At 44.9% G+C, this 21,908-nt stretch overlaps 1 long non-coding RNA gene across 1 annotated transcript; it reads left to right on the top strand.

Moving 5' to 3' along the window:
• Window positions 1-2,267: 2,267 nt before the first annotated feature.
• LOC140649045 (uncharacterized) lies at window positions 2,268-21,248 on the top strand. The gene is made up of 3 exons (XR_012041451.1): window positions 2,268-2,297; window positions 20,557-20,692; window positions 21,224-21,248. It is a non-coding gene; the product is annotated as an uncharacterized lncRNA (long non-coding RNA).
• Window positions 21,249-21,908: the final 660 nt, after the last annotated feature.

A 21,908-nucleotide genomic window follows, 5' to 3' on the forward strand; every position in this document is an offset into this window, starting at 1 on the left:
ACTGCACTAGGAAAGATAGTATTGAAGAGGCAGCCACCAACTATTACAATACATGCTTTTTTTTTTCCTAAAACTGCTTTGTAAAGGTAAATTCAACAAAACAACTTTGACCCGTTTCAGCTGTTACAATAATGACTTTTCCTCTGTAACCTTGAGCTACACTGTGTAGTGTACATTACTGCACTGGATATAATGTGAGAGCCTGAAGTTCTTTGCATCTAAATGTGGTCTCACCAGACAGTCAAACCTACCTATGTCAGGTATTGGATTTTCTTTGCCTGATCTGTACGACCTATGGAGGGAATGTCTTGTTTCTGAAGTAACAAGAAGAGAAACAAACACAGAGCTCCTGAAATGCTTATTTTCAGTATTACTAAAAATGTGCTCGACATGCCAATGGAGTAATTTCCTGTGGCCTCCGGTTGCCTGCGGCAAAGGATCCTCTTTCCATGCCGTTTTATGTTGCCCTGAAACCTCATGGCTTTGCTGATCAGTAAGGTTAATTGAGTCATGTCGGTTTACACCACTAGAGGGATATGTCCTGTAAATTTAATATGTGGATCCAGTAGTTTTTTGCTTGGGAATAGGAAAGGGCTGCTGTTCAAAAGTTCCCCGTCTTCAGCTGTTTCTCTTTGTGACCCATGAAATTCAGGGAATGACACCTGAAGAAGAACATTTTTCTCTATCCCTGCTCTATGCAAACACTTTATTGTGGCTTGTGCTGCTGGTTGTTTAATTTCTGCATAAAATGAGACCTAACAAACAGATGGATTAGAACTCATTATGGCTACATATGTTGGAGAAGATTGTACATATTCCCTCTCATCAGTATATGCATGCGAAGGGGAAGATAAAATTGACACAAGATCTTAAAGGTGGTTTCACTACTTGGTTCTAATAATGTTAAAATAAAGGTATCAGCCACATAAATAAAGCTGAATTTTGTCCTACAAATCGCCTGTTCAAATTTTACATTAATTATGAACCTGTGCCTCTCCTAAGACCTTATTTTATTAGGTCATAGTGTATACAGCATCTTAGGCATGGAATCCTGAGTCAGGGTTCTCAGGATCAAAAGTCTCACATCCCATGATAATGTCAGCTTCCAAATACTGGAGCTTAAAATGTCATTATTGGCGGCTTTCTTAATTGTCTAGTCCGTACTGGTTACAGAAAAAGGTCATTAACACCTCTAGGTCCTGCAAGCCTGATCCTGCATAACATGTAATTTATCCCGTTGATTTATATGCAGATAGCATGAGTAAGATGCTAAAAGCAGGATTCTAAGAGGCTGAATCAGACCCTTTGTAAAGTGCCTTGAAGTTTAAGGGCTCTTTATGAGCGCTGTTGTTGGGATGATGATAATTATGCCTGAAGTAATATCACAGAAATTTACTGGCACCTGAATGAGTGAAAAAGAGAAGTCGTTTGCTAATGTGAAGAAGGATCTGATCCAAGAAACTTCAGCAGACTTTAGCAGAACTGATTTCCTATTCATTCAGAAATGTCTGCGCCGAAGTTAAATGGAGTCATGCGTTTGTAAAGCATCATCAAAGGGACTCGACTCCTAGAGCCATATAAATATTCATAAACTCACCCATGTAATATGACTGTTCTTAGTCATATTTTCAAGGCTATTGTATGCATTTTGGCAAATGACTGTGGTAGTGAATGACAGCATCACAGCTTTCAGCTCTGTGGATGCTGTGAGCATCCAGCACTGAAGAGCTCAAATACGAATGCAACAACCCGAATAGCTTTATAAGGGGTTGATGAAAACAGGGGCTGCTGAGCGCAGGTATTCAGGAAAGGAGGTGCGACCTACCGAGGACAGGACGTTCCCTCATGCAGGGGACAGTTCAGTCCTATATCCAATCCTCAACGTAGATTTTAGGGAGACATATTTCTTCTCCATCCTTTTCCTAGCACAAGCCTATCTGATCTGGTCTCCTGAGATGTATCCCAAAACCTTTCAAATCAAAAGCTGAGGCAGGTGATAGCATCTACAGCAGGTCCTATTTTACCCAAATCAGGATGTTTGCTTTCTTGTAGAAGTGGATTAAGCTGAAGCTTATCTGCACCCAGTGGTTACTACCCTGAAAGCAGACAGCATGCGTCGGCGTCTCCAAGCACCTGCAGCTTTCAACCCATTGTATTAGCGTGAAATAAAATTGATGTCAGTTTGCACTAATTTGCAGGGCTGAAATTGGTACAGGAGGAGATAAACCTGCTGTTCAGCCATTCCCGAGGGAGAAGCAGTTGATACTGGGAAAAGTGTGGAAGAAGAGCTCAGCTTAGTAAGTGTTTTCCAGTCATCTGAGCTTAATTCAGAATGAATTAAGAAGTAATTCATAATTAATTAATGAATCAGAGCCCTTATCAGCTGCAAAATGTAGATGTACATGGTAAATGTACACCAGTTTAAGCTGAAATATCAAATGAAAATCTGTCATGGGAGGGAGACTTTCCAAAAGCGCAAATGGCATGTGCCTCAATCTCATTGACTTTCAAAGGAATCTGGGAATCGGTTTGCCTTTGTGCCTTGGAATTCTTCTCATGCTTTAAAAAAGCAAAAGCTGTAACAATTCGTTGTTTACACTTGTAAACAGCTTTCTCTTTAGGAAAAATATAACAAGCTGTCTTTTTCTGCCTGCTAATTTACATACACAGAGCTCAATATGAAGAGACTTACATGAAATTTGTAACAATATGCAAGTGTGTTAATCTCAATTTGGATCCTGCCTTAAAGGCTCCGTTCACTTCCTTAAATGCTGGCATCTTGTGTCATTTGAGATTCTTTCAGAGCAGCAGCTGAAGGCCAGGCAGGATGCCCTGAGGTCACTGTATCTTCCCTAGATCCAGTGTCATACCCCATATGGCTCTCAGCTGCTATGTATCCGAGAGCACTTAATGTCTATGTTTTAGCAACTGAATTGAGCTTAGGTGTCTGGCTTTTTTGCTGGATGAAGTTGGGTGAGGTCATGAATCCCAACTCCTTACTCCCTTCTGAAAAGCACTCACTCTGGTTTGAGGTCAATGAAGCTCCTGTTACGTTTGCCCAGTCTCCATCTGATCATACACCCAAAATGGTATGAGAGGGAAGGACGGATACACACCAGGAGCTGGCGCTTTAAATCAGTGGTGCCAGAAATTTTAGCAGCATGAATGTAGATGGGAGGAGGCCCCAGCCTGAGGAGCTTTAGCTGGACAGGTTAGCAAACTGATGCTGACACCTAAAAGCTTGCTATTTATGGCCACCTTCTGCACAAGGTAGCTGAAGTTGGGTGAGGTCATGAATCCCAACTCCTTACTCCCTTCTGAAAAGCACTCCACTCTGGTTTGAGGTCAATGAAGCTCCTGTTACGTTTTCTGTACTCACAGCATCCATGGAAGGTAGATACCTAATTGACTCTTGGACTTGCTTTGACCTCAGTTGGCTGCAATTGAGGCATTTATGGGAAGCAGCCTTACTTCTGGATATTACACCATTCATTGGAGTCACCTCTCCTTAGGACATAAGGTCTCTATATGAAATCTGTGAGGAGAGATATACCGGAGGACGAGAGACACAAAACATTGGCTCTCCCCAGCGCTTTAACAGGCAGCACTGGGTCCATTTGGGACTCAAAAAATGTCAGTAGCCCTTTTCAGATGGTGAGAACAGGAGCAGTGCTCCTCTCTTTTTGTTCCTATCCTAGCTCCATCCCCATGAATGGAGCTCAGAGAGGGTTTGGAGGAGAACACATCGCTGGTTCTCTCTTAGAACCAGCTCCTTTTGGGGAAGAGAAGGGAGGGCACTGGCAGCTTGCAGTTAAAATAAGAATCTGTACGTAGTATCATGATATTGCTGTGGCACAGAGGAAAGAGTTGTACAACAAACATATTTCCAACCCTGCAGGAAATATTTTGAAGTCTCCACGTTTTATGGGACTTGACAGTGTCTGAAGCCATTGGGTCAATTAGGCAGGACTCTCCTGGTAATAGCAGCTACCTTGTGCAGAAGGTGGCCATAAATAGCAAGCTTTTAGGTGTCAGCATCAGTTTGCTAACCTGTCCAGCTAAAGCTCCTCAGGCTGGGGCCTCCTCCCATCTACATTCATGCTGCTAAAATTTCTGGCACCACTGATTTAAAGCGCCAGCTCCTGGTGTATATCCGTCCTTCCCTCTCATACCATTTTGGGTGTATGATCAGATGGAGACTGGGCAAAACTTGATCAGTGACCCCCTACCGCAGGAATGGAAGTCCCAACAATATAAGGGTGACTTAAGGCAAATTTTGAAGGCAAAATACTGTCAAGAAGCAAGAAACTGGCTGGAAGACAGGCTAATCTGAAGTCTGTGAGGGATAAGGGCTGAAGCTTTTTTACCCCAAAACCCTAGTGGGAATGGATTTAGAGGAACTAGCTATTGCTAGTGTCTCACCCTTTTCTTATAACCTTCAGTTTAGGGAAAAAAGCACCCACAAACCATTTGTTCACTATCTTGTATAATGAATCAGTTAATGTCTGAACCTGGAAGGCGATATATCCCACCCCGTGCTCTATAAAACCCTTGCCCATCCAATTGTGCCCTGCTTGGCATTTGGTCTCGTTGATAGGGAAAGCAATTTTCTTGTATTGCTGCTCTTGGAAACCTCTGCAACAAAAGGTGGAAGCCACTAGGAGCAAGCAGAAAGTCTCAATGGTGAGCAGATACAGATATATGAAAATGTCAAATGTTAAAAGGATTTTTTAAAAATTGAACACTTGAAATATCTTCAGTTGCACTGCACCTACAGTAGGGAAGGCAGCTGCTATTTTTTTCCTTGATCTCCAGGAAAATGGCATATTTACCCCAAACATATGCAAATTTTTCTACCTAGCCTGGAAATGAAGCACGTTCTGCTCATGTAAAGAAACCATTGTTACATTTCTCTCATTAACTGCAGGAAGGAGGAGGAGAGGAAAGAGATCAAGTCGTTATTTACTTGGCAAAAATCCTTTGTTACTTTTCTGAATATCAGTTAATTACTAGTGAGCTAATCAACTTACACCTCAGCCAAAGTCTTTCCTTTAACAAGTCATTAATCAAGGAGACTGCTCAGGCAGTTCAAATTGACTTTATTAGCATAGCTTGGATATTTCAGACCTATGAACTAAAAGGGGGATAAAAGGAAACACAGGGAAATACAGTAAGACATTTCCACTTGCAACTTTCTTCTGGGGTGACTTGTGTCCCGTGGTCATTCCCGCAGTAAATGTTTGATGATCAGCCTCAATAGGGGAGCTCATTAGTAGACAGAGAAAGAAAGAAGTTTTCTGCAGCTTTTGTACCGCTGACCCTACTTTCTTGGTGGCATCAGCTCCCGAGAACTGAGTCACTTTAGCTTGTATTGCAGAAAGCCATTGCTTTAGCCACCTTGGTGAGGGCCTCACGCTTCATGAATTCATATGAATGAGAGTTGGTTTCTGGGCATGGTAGTGTCCAGGTGTTTGACACACCAAACATCATACATCAGTCGTACCAAAACAGTAGATGAGAGTGGGTCCGTCGTGACACACTTTTCTAAACAGTTTTGTCCAGAAATCTGACATAATTATTTAATTACAATGTGAATTACCTAATTACAACATATGAAGCTACATCATACGTATGAATCACATTCTGAATTCTGTGTTAAGGCATTATGGCTGCAGTGGTGAGTCAATGTGATATAATACTGAATTACTGTCTCAGGCAACTTCTCTCTGTACCGAGTGCTGAGTGTGGCAGCTGTGGACAGTCTGAATCACTCAATGGTTTTCTGCGTTCAAATGCCACGATAGGTGTGACCTAAAAGTTAGGCAACGCTAATACATGGTTTAAACTTGACGCAATATGCTTAGCACAAGCCATAGAGCACCCTCTGTGAATGCTGCGTGATTTCTGTGATCCATATTAATGGCTTTGTAGCTTTCTGGTAGAAACTGGAGTGTGACTGTCTCAGGAAAGGAATACAGTGACTCTCCCTTGTAGGCTATACTTCAAAAACCAAGCCTAGGTTTGTCACCTGTAAAATAAGAAAGGGGCCCTTGGAATAACCACTGCTGGTGCCAGGGCTGGCCTTTCTCTAGGACCATCGCTGAACAAGGCTGGGGGACTACTCTAGGACTGAAATGTCTGCGTCACTTCTGCAGTCCAAAGCATGTGGCCCATCCACGATCAGGTACGACTGATACAGGTTAGGGGACTGCTGATGCTCGAAGGAAAGGGGAATAAAATTCAGCCAGCTCAGGTCAGCTTCTCTCTCATGCCAGTCTTCCCAAAGAAAGCTGCGATGAGCTCCGAGGTCGGTCCTGTGCATCAGCCCATTTGAGCAAAGGCAAAGCAATGTTTCTGGATGAATTTATTTTTTTTTAAATGCCATCAGAGCAAAGATGTTATCTACTATGCAGTGCTCCTAATGTACCAGAGCCAGCCAGAAACAGTTTAACACCTTCCTTCTTGTATTCCTCTTTTAAAAGGAGCATTTCTACCCACTGCTTCCATTGCCAGAGACTCTGTGCTATTCACATGACCATCTCCATTTTTGAAGGCAACGGTCTCTGAAGGCTTTGGAGGCCAGACTGCTAATCTCTTGACAAGCAAGTGCATTTCTTGACAGTGTGATTGGTGTTGGCCCATCGCCCTTAATGGCTTGGCCCTCTGACAGCTGGCAGTGATTTTCTGACGGCTGGAGCCCCAGTCACATGCCCCCTGACAGCAGCAGAATAATATTCTCATGCCTGCAATAATGGCAAATGCGTTTGGAAAGCTCATGAATAAAATTCCCTTCTCTGTCTCTTTTTATAACTCTGACATGCTTTTCTGTTGCCCAGTTTCTCCTAGTTTTTTTTCTTTTCCTCACCCCCCCCTCCACACTTATTTCTTCCACTCTATTATTATTCCTCGTGTTATCGGAGTGGCAGAGACAGACACTTCTAATTTCTTCCCTGCTCGAGGCTCAATGCTCTTTCTTTTGGTCTTTGAGCAATATTCCCCAGATATTGTTGGCAGGAGGCTCTGTCAGTGCTGAGTCCTGTGTGAAACTGCCATGCAGAGCCCCTCTTATTTTGCTCCTACCAGCTTCTAACAATGCCGGTTCCGTCTTCCATCGCCCTTGCTTGCCAGCTTTGATATTTATTTTCAAAACATGCCTTTGACTCTTGTGTTTTCTCAGGAAAGTTTGGGCTTGGTTCCACAAGCCTGACGTACCTCCTAATTCAAAGCACGGAGAGGAACCTAAAGTACAGGGAGGCAGGGGAAAGGGGGAGCCATGGTGTAAAAGCTGATTTTTATTTTCGCCTTAGCTCATGGAAAGTATGTTTTGTCCTCGGCTGAGCAGGAGGAGGTGGCTGGGGCTTATAGCTCAGCTACGTGTTGGAGCAGGAGTCAAGGAAGCAGAGTCTGGGGATTTTCTTAATGGGACTTATTTATTATCCCAGAGAAACTGGTCGTAGGAGGGAGGGGATTGCTGCCAGCATGCGGGAAACCTTCTGTTTCAGCAATCTGGGATGACAGATTAATGTCTCATTCTCTAGGGGTTCTGGTAAAATAGGAAAATAGATTATCTTGCTGTTTGCAGTACCCCCCTCAAAATGAACGTGCGTCACTAAACGAACAGTCCTACTTCTTTTTCAAAGGTGGGGCACAGCCGCACAAACCAAACAGGTACCATTGTGCGTAACAACACCCCGCCCCGACCACCCCCTCATTCTGTGATACCTGTTTTACGATTGCCTTCGTTTAGCCATGGTCAGTGGTGCTCAGTGGGTCTGGCTCCAAGGCTGAAGCAGTTCCTGAGCTGTGCTTGCTCTCTGAAAAGAGGCCTCAGACTCCTAAGTCTTGCAGTGCGGGCACTTTGCTGGCTCTGAGCCTGCCTGCAGCAGAAGTTCAAAACTTCCACACCACGTTTAGGAATAGCTGAGCGGAGAAAACTGTTCCCTTGCCAGTTCCCATGTCCTCCTCTGGGTAATGTGAACGAGAGCTGGGACCTGCATGACTACACCCAACATGGGCTCTAGCCTTCCTTTCACAGCTGTGCCCCAGGCTGTGCACACATATGTGAATAACATGGGCATCAGCCTGGTCCTGAAAATGGGCTTAAGCCCAACAGTCTTTGGGACTATTTATACATAGGACAAGAGCAATGCATGTGGAGACAAAGACCTTCAGTATTCCTAAATCTTGTTGCAAAGGAGATCCACAGCTGGAGCACGAAACTCCTTTTGCTCACAAAGATATGGCAGAAATAGCTGGTTTAGGTGTTAGCAGAATAACTTGGGCGTGCAACCAGTATAAGGGAGAGGGATGTGAGGCTCCTGCATTGAATGAGCTGTTCTGGGCTTGGCTATGATTTCTCTTTGTCTTTCTGCTGCTTAGTAGGGGCACTAGTTCCGACTGGCTTGTGCTGGTGAGGGAGGAAAGTAGGACAGCTTTATGTCCCATCTGAGTCTAGGTCAGCCCTGGGAGCACTTCCATGCACAGCACAACCTCTTTTCCTGGGATTCCCAAGAAAAACCTGCAAGCTGCTGTAGCCTGAGCTCTCCCAAAAGCAAGAATATGCTTTTTTGGAAGCGTCTGGGGGAACTCCAGGAGAACAGCTTCTTTTGAAGGCAGGGAAATCGCTGCAGCTACCTGTTCAGCCAGGTGGGCGAGCTGAAACAAGTGGCTTCCTGGAGTCCTCATCGTTGTTCTCAGGAGTGTAGTTAGGACAAGCTTCTGTTCTGTGCCACGTGGGTGTCTCAAATTAGGAAAAATACCCTGCAATTTCCTCCCATTGCTGCACTATGCTGCTTCTAACAAGGGGCTGCCCCAGGGGATCTCACTTTATTTTATACAGAGACTTTCACACGAGCTGTCTCCCAAAATGCTCAGCGTTACCTCGAGGGTGTTTTAACTGGGCACTTGTGAAATACTCTCTGGAGCACTTATTGGTGGTCCAGGAAGATGATCTGTCTCATCAGGGGCCCTTGGTCCACCTTGGTTTTCTGTTCTCAGATATTGGGATGCTGTAGGATGAAGGAGACCAGAGCCCAGTGCTCTCCTGGACTCTGGGCAGCGTAATGCCACTGGGGCTTCTTGTCTTCTGTAGAGGTGCACTGTGATCCAGTATTGCTGTTGGTAGCAACAGACCATCAGCTTTGTATTGAGTTTGCAAGGCCTCAGGACTGAGCCTTGCCAGGTTTTCTGTCTGAACTTTTTTTCAACTGCCTAAGCTTTGTTTTACTTGGTTTAACTGTGACAGCGATTTCTCTGATTGACCAGGTGTCTACGGCTAATTTGCTATACTTTTGTCTAACCATAGTTTACGTGAGTAGCAGTAACAAGCAGTTATTTTATGAAGAACAAGACACAGCTCTAACACAATGATGTATTATAGAGAAATACAGGGCTGCTACGATAGCAGAAACCTTGAGGAGTGGAGATACAGGATGCGGCACTGGGGAATGCAGGCACGGTATGAGAGAAGATGGGGCATGGGCTGGCACTGAAGACCTCACAGCTATAAACAACTCACCCATGGGTAGTTACAGAAATGCAGACCTGGATCTGGACAAAACTAGTTTTAGGGGTAACAAAGAAAACAAAGAAATAGTATCTAAGATACATAGCATATGTAGAGTAAATTCGGATGTAACCTGGATCTGTAGACTCATGAAGAAAGAGAAAGGTGTAAAAGCATATTAACAAGCATATAAAAATGACCCAAAGTGGATTTTAGAGTGAGGAAGGATAAAACAGTAACATAAACGGCATATTCTTCCCAACGAAGCGCACCAGAGGCTGATGACTTATGGTGTTATGGTCTCCAGCAGTCCAAAGTTACTGATTTTAAGACCCAACAGAGCAAGAGAAGAGTGAGCGGAACACCAGAAAAAGGGATAGAAACTAAACTAATACAATTTTAATTATATTATTACTATTATTGAAACTTTTTCTGTATAGAATTACTGTATATGGAATTATTATTCTTTCTTTAATAATGAGCTCGAAACTAATAATGATTTTTGAATTAGAAAGTTAAGTTTTCCATTATACTAACAATAAGTTCTTGCCTTTACCTGCATATTTGGTGTGCTTCCTCTCTGCCCTTGCACAACATTTGGATTGTAACACTTCAGAGGTTGAATTTTTTGGATGAAATACAAATATCTACAGAGTAGGTGTTTCCATCCAAGCTGGTTACCACAGATGCCCATTATTGTCAGCAGAGACTATAATTTAGTCTTAAAGTAGAAGTCTAAAAAGGGGTCAGATTAATCATGCTGTAAGACTGTCTCCTTTTTTTCTGTTAATTATACACAGATCCCAGGCTGACTATCTTAGATGGAATTGGTTTAAGACTTCAGATGTCTTGAAATGATGCGAATCCAGCCCAGATATGCACACTGTTCTGAGTTCACACAATTTAGCCTGCAGACCTGAGATGTCCTTGAGACAGGTGATCCTGGAAACCCTTCACAGAAGGATCCATCGATCATGTAGTATTGCTGCAAGGGTAGAAGGGGCATGCAGAAGCAGCTGACCAGGCAGCTGACAAGTGGGGTCAGGTCCCACTTGGGAAGCTAGGATTTCCTCAAGGTTCCCTCAAGCCAACACCAGAGCATGGCCTTGTATTTAAATAAGTCAATTTGGATGTGAATGTAGGCTGCAGCTGACACCCCGAGCAGCGTAGGCATAGCTATGCTGGTGAACGACAGTGACAGCTACTCTTGCATTCAGTTTCCTAATATCAGGCTGAATTTGTTAGCATGACTTTTCAGTTAATTATCTAATCTGAGGCACCTAAAAAGACCTGATACTCGGAAAACACTATTCCTTTCCAAGACCATTGAGACACTGATGTTATGGAGAGCTGTCATATCAACAAACCAGCTTGTCTGTGCTGATGGATGCAAGTCCAGGGAAGGGCATGCATACGAGTGTGTCTAGACTGGAGCTCAGGCTTTGAAGATCATTTCCTATCCATCTGAAGCATCTCTCACTGAACATATCAGTCCCTCGCTGTTCATTTACTGGGTGTATTTACTTTACTCCTCTTGCTGGCTGGTAAGACCTGCTGCCCTGGCCCTGGTCTGATTCAGACCTTACAGCCCTTCTCCAGGGCCCCTGGTGGACCCTGATTTATCATAGAATCATAGAATTATTTAGGTTGGAAAGACCCTTAAGATCATCGAGTTCAACCATTAACCTAACACTGCCAAGTCCACCACTAAACCACATCCCTAAGTGCCATGTCTGTTAAATACCTCCAGGGATGTTGACTCAACCACTTCCTTGGGCAGTCTCTTCCAATGCTTGACAACCCTTTTTGGTGAAGAAATTTTTCTTGAGATCCAATCTAAACCTCCCCTGGCGCAACTTGAGGCCGTTTCCTCTTGTCCTATCACTTGTTACCTGAGAAAATGGGTTCCTGTTATAAGGGGCTTATCTTTCATGCTGGGACTCCAAGTGCCTTGTCAGAAGAAAGCACCGTATTGCAGGAGGCCCCTGCAGCATGTATAGGTGGAGTAGACATAGTTCAGGTCAGAGATCAGGCTTTGAATCCTGGTATCTTCTGCATCTCAGGATATCTTCCACATCCCAAGACATCTTCCACATCTCTGGAGCCTTCATTTCTCCATGAGGCTGCGTTTCCATCCTGCATTCCTCCTGCTGTTTATCATCCCTTCTTGGTTTAGGGCTAGCATCAAGCAGGAGCTCTCAGGATGGCTTACATCTTCCATGTGCATTACCCTATGGATGGAGAATGGGTCCCAGTGCACTGCAACTGATAGCAAGGCTAGCGACTGAAAATGAACATCTTTTACCAATGCAGTCAGGGCAGGGGGAACCAAAAGGCCTTTTCTCCAAGAGAGTTTTGCATGAAAAGGCAACTGTTCACTGCAACAGGAAAACCTACAACTTTTCCTTTGCTTTTTAATTTGAAACTGAAAATTGTAGTGGAGAGCAGCCATTTTGCAGTGCAGCCCGTGTTAATCAATTGTCCCACATACCGTTTTTTAATTAAATAGACAACTGGATTGAATTAGGGCAGGGACAGATGCACAGGGAAATTTGGATTGCAGATGATCGTGGGGTGATGCAGTGAATGCTGGCAGTCAGGAGCTCTCGAGTCTGTCACCATCTCAGCCACAAAACCTTCTGTTTGAGCTTGGGCACATTCGTAGCCTTGAATCTTTGCATATCCCTCACCTGCACAATGTATAGGTCTTCAGGACAGGCCCTACCTGTAACTTTACATGGAACCTTCCCCTAGGGACCGAATTGTGACTTGTGGTTGCTGCAGTGACACAAAGAGATATTGCAAAAATGCTGTAACGCTGCAGCTGTTAGAAATATTCTGTGTGCAGGTAGATGGAAGATGGTTACTTAAAAGCTCTCCTGTAGGATAGTGAGGATAAGGCACACAGAATCAGATTTGTTTGTGGTTTAAATCCACTAAGGATTAATTGGTCTCTACCCTACTGATTCACAGGGGTTTACTTAGTCCATCTTTGCTTCAAACAAAAGTTCCTTTGTGCTAAATGGGAATGTACTTTTGCCTGCATCAGGTCTAAAGTTGGTTAGCAGTAAATACAAAAGAGGTGCTAATAGGAGTGTTTTGGCAAGAAATGCCCTGTGTTGGGACAGGAACACTTGTGAAGGTGGTCATATTAATGACGTGATATTGCTGGAGTGTTTGCTGACTATCGGACGTCACTCTGTGAATCCCAAAGGCTGGTATGGATTCTTGAACAGACACTTATTCATCTAAAATTGCATAACATTTCTTAGAACTATTTTTTGTTTGCACTGAAGACCAGCATTTGCATCTAAGCTCAGAGTCTTACTAAGCTGGTCAATGTACAGGTAGTCCCTCCTGCCAAAAGTGTATGGTTTGACAGAAAAGACAGAGGTGAGGGGGACAGGACATCCATGGAGATAGAGTTATCCACCCCTGCGCTTCTCAGCAAGTCAAGTGACCAAAAGACCGAAGTTTTTGACTCTGATGCCCAGTCTCATCCAACCGATGGCACATGTTCTTCTCCATGTTTCCTATTCTGCTGCTTCAGATGTGCTTTAGGATGGTCTGTTGGTGGCCACCATATGAGCCCCAGGTCCTGGGACAGTTCTTCTCACTCTCACCTTAATCTTAGAGGAGCTGGCACCCATGTCCCACGTTGCAGAAGAGCTGGGTGAAGTGGGGTTTTGCTTCCTACCATATCTCAGCTCAACAGGAGTGGCTGAAGCAGCTCACTGGTTCTCAACTCAAGCCATGCTTCCCCTTGCCAGTTATGAGATTAAAACGCCAGTAAATTCTGTAGGACTTTTCCTCCTTTTTTTTCCCCATAAGAGGTGCAGCAGGTTCTCATTTTCCAACTCTTTTTATTTTTGGGTTTTGTTACAGCCAAGACAGTTAGAAATGTACTTAAAAATTCAGATGGAGAATCCCCTGTATTCACACAATCCCAAGAGCTGGGACTCATCCCCCTTCCAGCCCTGCCTCCTCACCTTCCCACAGTGTAGGATGCACAGTGGCACAGACGAAGATGAAAACAGTGAAAGGCTCAATAGATGATGATTTGGTGACTCATATTTGATGAATGCCTCACAACCAGCTTTACATGGGACTGCTGTAGTTTAACTGCTTCAGCCCACTTTGCATCTAAGGCAGACTACGGTCCCTTCTGCTTTGTGGCAGCAATGCTTCCAGTGCCAAATGCTGTGCTTTGTTAATCCAACTGTATCAAGAGACAACTGCCTTTTGCTATTTGCAGCACGTAAAAATCAATATGCCACTTACATATCCTCTCTGACTGTCATCCCAGACACTTCTGCTCTGCTATTACGTGCAGGCAGGAACGCTGTATATTTTCTGCGTGAATGTGAGAAATGCTCCAATGTTATGGCCCCATCTAAATTATAGGTGTGAGAAAAGGATTTATGAAGGCTATTACAGGATGGGTGGCTTGTGAAAACAGAGTACTGGTCCCCATGAGCAATAATATCCTTTCTATTTCCACAGCCCTAAGCTTTTAGTGAGAACCAAATTTTGAGTGTACACCTCAACTGTAAGGTGTTCGTTGACCTCTGTCTTGGAGGTGCGGTGGAATAGGTGAGGACAAGATGAGGTCCAAGAGCCAAGAATCCCTCATATAGACCTGTCTTATCTGATCAGCAACACAGTAGACTATTTTGGGGGTGAAGAGCCAAGCTGTTGTGCACAATATATGAAAGACACCATGTCCTGTGGGACCATGGTCTTAAAAATAGAATGGAGGGGAGAGATGCATGGAAAGGGAGCAAAGGAGAGAAAAGATGGTTAAGGAAATGATTGAGAATGCCCTATGGAGAATGAGCTGCTTTGAAGCATGGCCAAAACAGCACACGTAGACACCTAATTTAGATATCTAAATCTTGGAACAGGAAAATCTTGGAAGAGGAAAGCCAACACAGATGCTAAGGGACACACAAGAGGGCTCAGATGCCAGGTCCCCTTGGCAGAGTGGGGAAACTGAGGTACCTGTGCAATGGGAAGGTGGGCAGGCAGTACAAAATGGGAGCCACCAAGCTAGGTAGTGGGCAGCACCATGCACAGGGCAAAATCCTCTGGTCTCTGCAGTAGATGTGCCACACTGAGGTCTTCCTCACATGGCTCGTAGAGCCCTGATCCTGTCCCAAAGTGGAGCAGACAGAGAGGTTGTTGCTTTCTTTCCACTGTTTATCTACTGCCTCGGTGATCAGAAACACCTTGGAAAGCCAGAGGTTCAACTCCTTCCCCTTCCAGCAAGGATTTCTACCTAGACCTGGGAAATCTGCCTACCAATGGCCTGCTGGTCCCAGGGATGGGGTGGAAGTGGTCTACCATCCTCCCAGTGACGCCTAGCAATTCAACAGCAAAGGCACTGTATTGAGACAATCCCAAATCCTTGCTGGGATAGTGGTCTCACCCAGACAAGCCTGTTCTGGCCCTTCCTGACATATGGCAGGAGCCATCATCCCCTTCTCCATCCCTTGCCCTCTCTGCGGGGTAGGTGACACCCACCCCACCTCAGTGCTTGTTCCGATTGTGGCAAAAGGAGTGGGTTTTGCCTGTTTTCCCTTGCTCCATTCCCCCATGGAGGCTCAGAGGAGACCTTGGGGTTTCTCCAGCAGCCCTTCTCTGCTCTCAGCAATGCCTCCTCTGCAGTCCTGGCCATGGTGACTGCTGGCTCTGAGCCCACCTCGGCTCCTTCTGGGGGGAAGGTGCCAGCAGATGGTGCTCTAAGACCCCAAATTTAGCTCTTCTGCCCCACATCCCAGGGCAGGGGTACCTTGGCACAAGCACCCCACAGCATCCTCTCCGCTCAGATCTTTCCCACCCTGGGCACTGCACTTTGAAGTTTCTGTAGGGTCAAATGCCCAAGACAAAGTTTCAAAGCTATGCATGTTATAACATCTTCTAGCTCCATCCATCCCCCAGGGCCTTTCGTACCAGTAGTATTTTTCCCTGTCTGGAGGGACTTACAAGCTAAGATGAAAATGATAGTAACTTCTTTTATCAGAGTTGATCTATTCTGGAGAAGCTCAACTAATTCTTTCCTCTAACTCGTTCATAAAAAGCTGTGGCCCACATCGTACGGCATATCCTTGTAGAGCGGGTGCCGCTGACTTCATGATGGTGCTTTGATGAGACTCTGGTCCAGCTCAGAGATGTTCCCAGTAATCCTCAGGGATGGACAAAGCCATTTTCTAATAAGAAGACAAATATCAAGGCAAAAAAATCAGTTCAGCTAATAGCAATATACCCTGGACTCAGGCAAAAAAAGGCAGTGCTGGTGAGAGTGAGTTATAGCTGTGCTCTGTAGTTTGTGGGAGAAGCAGGGTCTGTGTTTAGAAAGCAAGAAGAAGAGTGTAAGAAAGTGCTTTTAAGCTGTCAGCTATTTATGTCCCTTGCTTGTTTAATTATGGACTAAATATAACAGTGGGAGGGACTAGAGGGTGCAAGTACTTGGTGCCTTTGCACAAAAGCGGTGTAGAAACTTTAAATTCGTGCTGCACTACTGTTTGCTTTACGGCGATGATTGTGGGGAAGCGATAGCAAGAGGTGAAGGTCTGCCTGCATTACCTGGGCATGGTTGCTTGGGTATTTGAGCTGGGAGGTCAGACAGTAAGTTTTGTGCTCTTGCAACTTGTGAATCCTTCTGTTCAATTGCTGCTATCAATAAATTTATTATTTTGTGGGGGATCCCCCAAGCTCCCATTTCAGTAACAACTCTTCCTTACTGGAAACCAAGCTGCTGTTGCTCACCCAAGAAAAGGCAATGCTATGGTCTTTGCTCCAAAATTCACAACTGGTTTTCATGGCCAAATCTGAAGAAATCACTTTTCCCCACCAAAATGCAGCTGTCTCTGAGATAAACCACAGCAGGGGTTTAACGCTGTGCAGCTGCTTAGCAAGAAGACTTGCGCGTCCTGCTGAAACTGTAAGGGGGAATTTGGGTTAGCAGGATATAATTACCAGAGCTGGAGTTTGGCTGTGTGACTAGAGCTAACATCCTTTCACTCCAGAAAATTGCTGTGAAGGATTTCAGGCGAACATGAGTCTCATTCCCGAGTCCCATCCTGGAGATGGCAGCTCCTGCGGCGGCTGTGGCATCCATCGTGGCAGGAAGAAGATGCTGGAAATGCTGCTTAGGAAGCCCTGCAGCCCTTCTGCACCTTTGCTTTTGGGAAGAGGCTGGGGGAAGAAACAAGCAATTTGATAGAAAACGGAGAAATAAGCCGGTAACGAGATAGCTGTCAACACTCCCTGTGGATAACCTCACGACAGCAGAATTATTTATAGAAGTGTCTGAGAACTTATTTTCTTTGACACTGTGGCTGTGGCAGAGTAATGGATAGCTCTACCAGATGGGTTTTCAAAACCACTCAATTAGGAGCAATGAGGTGCAAAATTACATGTGCAAAGAGATGGAAACGTAGATGTTTGAGATGAAAAGGGCCTTGCTGGCCTGCCAGCACCACCCGGTTCCCAACGGGGCAGAAAGAGAGCTCTTTTCTAAGCACCCTGATGTAAAATTTTTCTTCTTTATGGATATTTTTGAACACGTGACTATGATGTGTGGAGCCTGAAAACTAGAGACGGTTGGGTTATTGTTTGCTGCTCTGGACGCCTGCGTGTGTATAAATCCCTGTCTACCCAGGGAAATTGGTTTCCTTCTCTCCAGAGGAAGAAAGTTAGAAAGAACTCGATTTAAAGTGGAGTTCCTGTTTTGATTCATTCCTTGGGATAAGAGAAAGAGTAGCTTTTTCTAAAAGGGCATATCCACCTGAGGAGGTCATCAGACAGAGAGCTGATCAGAAACTGCTCACTTAGAAGTGCAGCCAGCAAGCGCTCCTTGGTTTTATTCTTCCTTGCCATTGCTCACAACCCAAAATAAAAAAGTATCACTAGCCTGAAAATTAGTAGTCTTCTCCTTGGGTAAGGAAACCTGTTGCTCAGGGATGGATAGGAAGATTTTATTTTATTGCTAAAAATTTCTTTGTCAGACTGGACTGGCGTTTACTGACCTTTGGGATTTTTGAGGGATCCAGGCTTTCAGATGACACTCAGTCCCTGGGAAAAATGTCCCTCCAGTTCTGCTTTTTCTGATTACTGATGAACTTTGATCTTGAGATGAGAGTGCAGCTCACTGCTTATTTCAGCTGTTCTCAAGGCTTGTGCTGGTCTTTATCCAGGGTGTCTCTTTTGCTGAATTAATTTCAGGAGAAAGAAGGGAGGAGAACTTGTACCCAGTAAACCGCTTGCAGTAGAGACAGTTCCCTTGCTGTACTGCAGCAGAAGGTGACATTATTTCATAGAATAAAGGGGCAACCACCCATTAAGGGTTATAAAGATGCCCTGGTTGTTATTAAGACTGAATTGCAGCTGCAGTGATTTGAATGGCAAAGGGCTCCAAATGCAATCAGTTGGCTCATTGGGTCACCGTGAGCATGGCCTGCAGGCTGCATCACTCCTTTCTTTCCTGCTTCACCCTCTGCTTTCTTGATACAATCTCCATCTTCTTCCATGATGTATAGGTACAAGAGTCTTTATTATTATTCCTATTTGCAGTAGTCATTACAACACTGGGGGTTAATCAGCAGGGCAAAATCCAGCCAGCGAGTGCCAGCAGACCCAAGCGTAGGCATTTGATCATGTTTTGAAGCCTCAGCATTAGGAGTCAGCTGTGGTCTAGCAAGCAGGGAGGAGAGGTCTGAGTGCTATCTTGTACTCTTTTGGGGAGCATTTCTGAGCCCTTGGACAGCTGGGGTAAGCAGCAGCTCTGCAGTTTGAGCACTGTGTTTCATGCGGTTGGTGGTCCTTTTCCTGACCCTACCCAGCATCCTTGTGTTGCTATACGCAACCCGCGTCCATCACAGGGTGGGATTAACTTCATTTTCCTTCACACATCTAAATGCAAAAGTCTCCATTTGATTGAGTCACCCTCAGCTCCCTTTTTTAGTCACAGAAGAGAAATGGCCACTGCTAAAGCAATTCCCCAACCCATTTTAGGTACCTGCCTTAGGATAAGTCAGATGATGTATCGTGCCTTTAAAATAAAATGAGACAACTCCTCGCTGACTTGGGTTGCCTATGCCAATTGTAAAGGATTGAGATACAGCCCCACTAAAACTTCACCAAGCCTCACGTGCCTAATCAGCGAAAGGATTTTTCCCCAAGCATTTAAGAATGTAGATAACGATCAATTTAACATAACTATTAACCCCAGACGTATTGGGCAGTGCCTTGGTTTTCTCTGAAGGTCACACTCCCGTGCGGTGTACCAGGAGCGCAGTTTAATCCTCTGGTCTGCAGATGCTTGTGAGTCCATGAGACCTCCCCAAAGGGCCGGTGGAAAGTAAAAACAACAGGCGTAGCCATCTCAGCTGTTGTAAAAGAGTCTGTAGCTCTATGGAGGAATTTGTCTAGTCCAGGTTGAAAACCACTGTCACAGGACATGTCCTCTTCTGGGCTGTCCTGACGTCTGTGTTAAAGTCAGTTGATGATGGCAAACCCTGTCCTCCATCATGATTCAGACTTGGGGGTGTTGGTTCTTGCTGTCCTTGCAGCTGTATACCCAGGGCACGTTGATTTGTCCATCTGGGAGAAGCATGTGGGGGTGGGTGGTGTGTCCTCCCCTGTGTGACCTATGCCTGATGCTGAAGGGCGCCATGGACCATGTGCCATCCCTGAGCCATGAGCCAAGACTCAGAGAGTGATCGGAGACTCCTGGCCCAGGGAAAATTTATATCCGAGGCCAGTGGTAATAAAAGGGCAGCCAAGACCTCACTGGAGACAATTCCCAATTTTAATCCCCAATTTTTCCCTTCCCTTAATTTGCTGCCCTTGCCCCATCCCCAGGGCAGACCCCAGGTAGGGGGCTGTGAGTAGGAAGAGCCATCCCCTCAGGGATGCCCCAAGCTCCAACCTCTGGGGTCCTACACAGGAGCCGGGTGGCACCACCATGTTGGTCTGTGTGCAGGTTGCCTGCCTGTGGCCCTGCCTCCTCTCCGCATCGTCGCTCCCATAAAAAGAGCCGTGTTCAGCCATTATGGATGCGGAGCCTGTTGGCGTGGAGGAAGCACCATTCATCAAGGGGCTCTGGTCTCTACTCATTATGTGCCGGCTACAATGAATCAACGTTAATGAGGCAATTTTTGGTCATTTCCACTTTGTATGCACAATAATTATTTTCCACCTTTGCAAAATAGTCCCTAATTAAACTGATGGATTTCAGCAAGGTCTTGTGAGACTAAACCCTGTTCCTCTTTTATAGGGGCAACGTGGCCTGTGAAATCCATTGTGACCGAGCTCTGCAAGGCACAACTGAGTTTTCAAATGCCTCCCTTTGCTGCGTTTTAATAGGCTGAACAAATGGAAACCTTTGGTAAAATCAAAGATAAAGAAAGAGGCGACACGTCTCTTTCTTGTGGATTAAAAAAAAAACAACCACCCAACCTAATTCCTTTAAATGCCCTAAGACAATGTGATATCAAATGTGCAGGAGAACAAGATGAAACTCATTAATTCACTCGAGTCAGGAATGCCTGCTCATGAAAATGCAGGCAGGAAACTGCTCTCTTTTTACGGTCTGAATTAAACAAGGGGCAATGTTTCCATGTATTGCCCCCTGCTCTGTAAACATCCCTGCTGCAAAGGGACTGTCTGAATGCAGCATCTCCAAGCCGTTGTGCCTCACTAGAGTCCTATTTCTTCTCAGTGATAGCTGTTGAACCAAATGGAGGTCAAGAGCCTATTACTACCAGCCTTAAAGACAGCAGTGCTCTTCAAGGAGCCTGGAGGAGCCTATGCTTTAAAGCTAAATGGTCTCACTGTCAAACTGTAACTGCTGTCCTTGGAGCAAGCTGTTGCAACGGCTTTGGAAATGGTTGGTGCTTGTTGCGTGAGCAGATTACAACAAATCAGCTGAGCCATAGGAATTTCTTGGGTGTAAACTCGTTGCCGGGCAAAAGCACTGTTACTGGTCTGATCTTAGCTCATGAGCAGAGAGGATGAGCCTAAACTAGATTACGTCTCATTATTTGCAGGCTGGAAAGCGCACGCAGGAAGCTGATGAGCAGTATTTCAAGACAGAGTAACGTGACCTTGTGCTTGTGTCTTCAGGCATTAGGAACAGGACATCTGTGGCTGCTTGTTTATTTGGAGGTTGAAAGCAAAAGCAAGGTAGGAGTCTAAGGCCTCGTGTAGAGGCTCCTAGCCCATGTGTTCTGAGCCCAAAAACCACTTAGTGGGAACCTTCATGGAAGAGAGATGCAAGCCCAAAGCCAGCAGCAAATTGAGGTGACCCCTCCACACCACGTAGGAGCCCATCCCTTTATGCCCCGGAGTCTCCTTCTGTTCCTAGGGGAAATATAATTCATGCAAGCACTGAAAAGACAGAGGAACTCAAAGCTGAAATGTGCAGGGCTCAATCAATGGCATCAATAATGATATAAAACGCCTGTTCACCCCAAGGGCAGTGTTGTGGCAAGTTGAGACATTAAACACCAGGACAGGGCTGGGATAGAGGTTAAGTACAGCGACTGTGAAATTCTCACACTTGCAAACCAATGCCTATTGCAGACCATTGCTGCCTCTCCCTCAGCCCATCTTGCAGGGACCATGCCCTTGTACCTTTCCTTCTCTACATCTCAGCATCTTACATGCCACCTTTCAGCCTGATTTTCCTTTTTCCCCTTTTTATTTGATGTGCAGCCACCAAAGAAAAGACAAAACAGAGAGAAAGATGACCGAGACTTTAAGAGGCATGCTGGCAAAATTGTGCTCAGAGCAGAAGTACGTCAGTTTGGATATGGAGCATTGATTTCTTTTTATCGTCCTGCTTATTAACTACACAGGATTTGCTCTTAAGAAAAAATAAATCAAAATGAGCCTAGAGGAACTGTGAAAGGTAAGGGGAAGGATGTTTGTTCAAGTTATTTCTCATCATGAAATGCTTTTAGCTCCAGATCTTAGGTAGGGAACCAGTTCCCCATCTTCCTTTTCAGTAATTAAAAGAAAAAAAGAAAACCTGGCAGTTTACCAGACATTCTTTACACATAGAATTAGTATCTTTTTATCTTCCAGAGATAATACATTGAGCTGGAGGAGCCAGATCAGAACGTGAATGTCTTTGTTGTAATTCCAACTCAAAGGAACATTCTTGCTGTAACGAAACCTTACAGTATTAAGTGGCCTTGATTTTCCATTGCAGTATTGTGACTTGATGCCTGAGTAGCATCATATGGCTGGATCTTCAGATGGGGTAAGCTGGTTGGTTTACCAGTAAGGTAAAAGCTAAAGCTATTGATTTAACTGGGACTCCATTGCTCTGATTAAACAAAGAATCTAGCCCATTGTTTTCGGTAGAGTTACCTTGAGGTGATGCAGCAGGGTATCA

The sequence above is a fragment of the Ciconia boyciana genome, chromosome 1 (genome assembly GCF_034638445.1).
Source record: "Ciconia boyciana chromosome 1, ASM3463844v1, whole genome shotgun sequence".
Classification (NCBI taxonomy): domain Eukaryota; kingdom Metazoa; phylum Chordata; class Aves; order Ciconiiformes; family Ciconiidae; genus Ciconia; species Ciconia boyciana.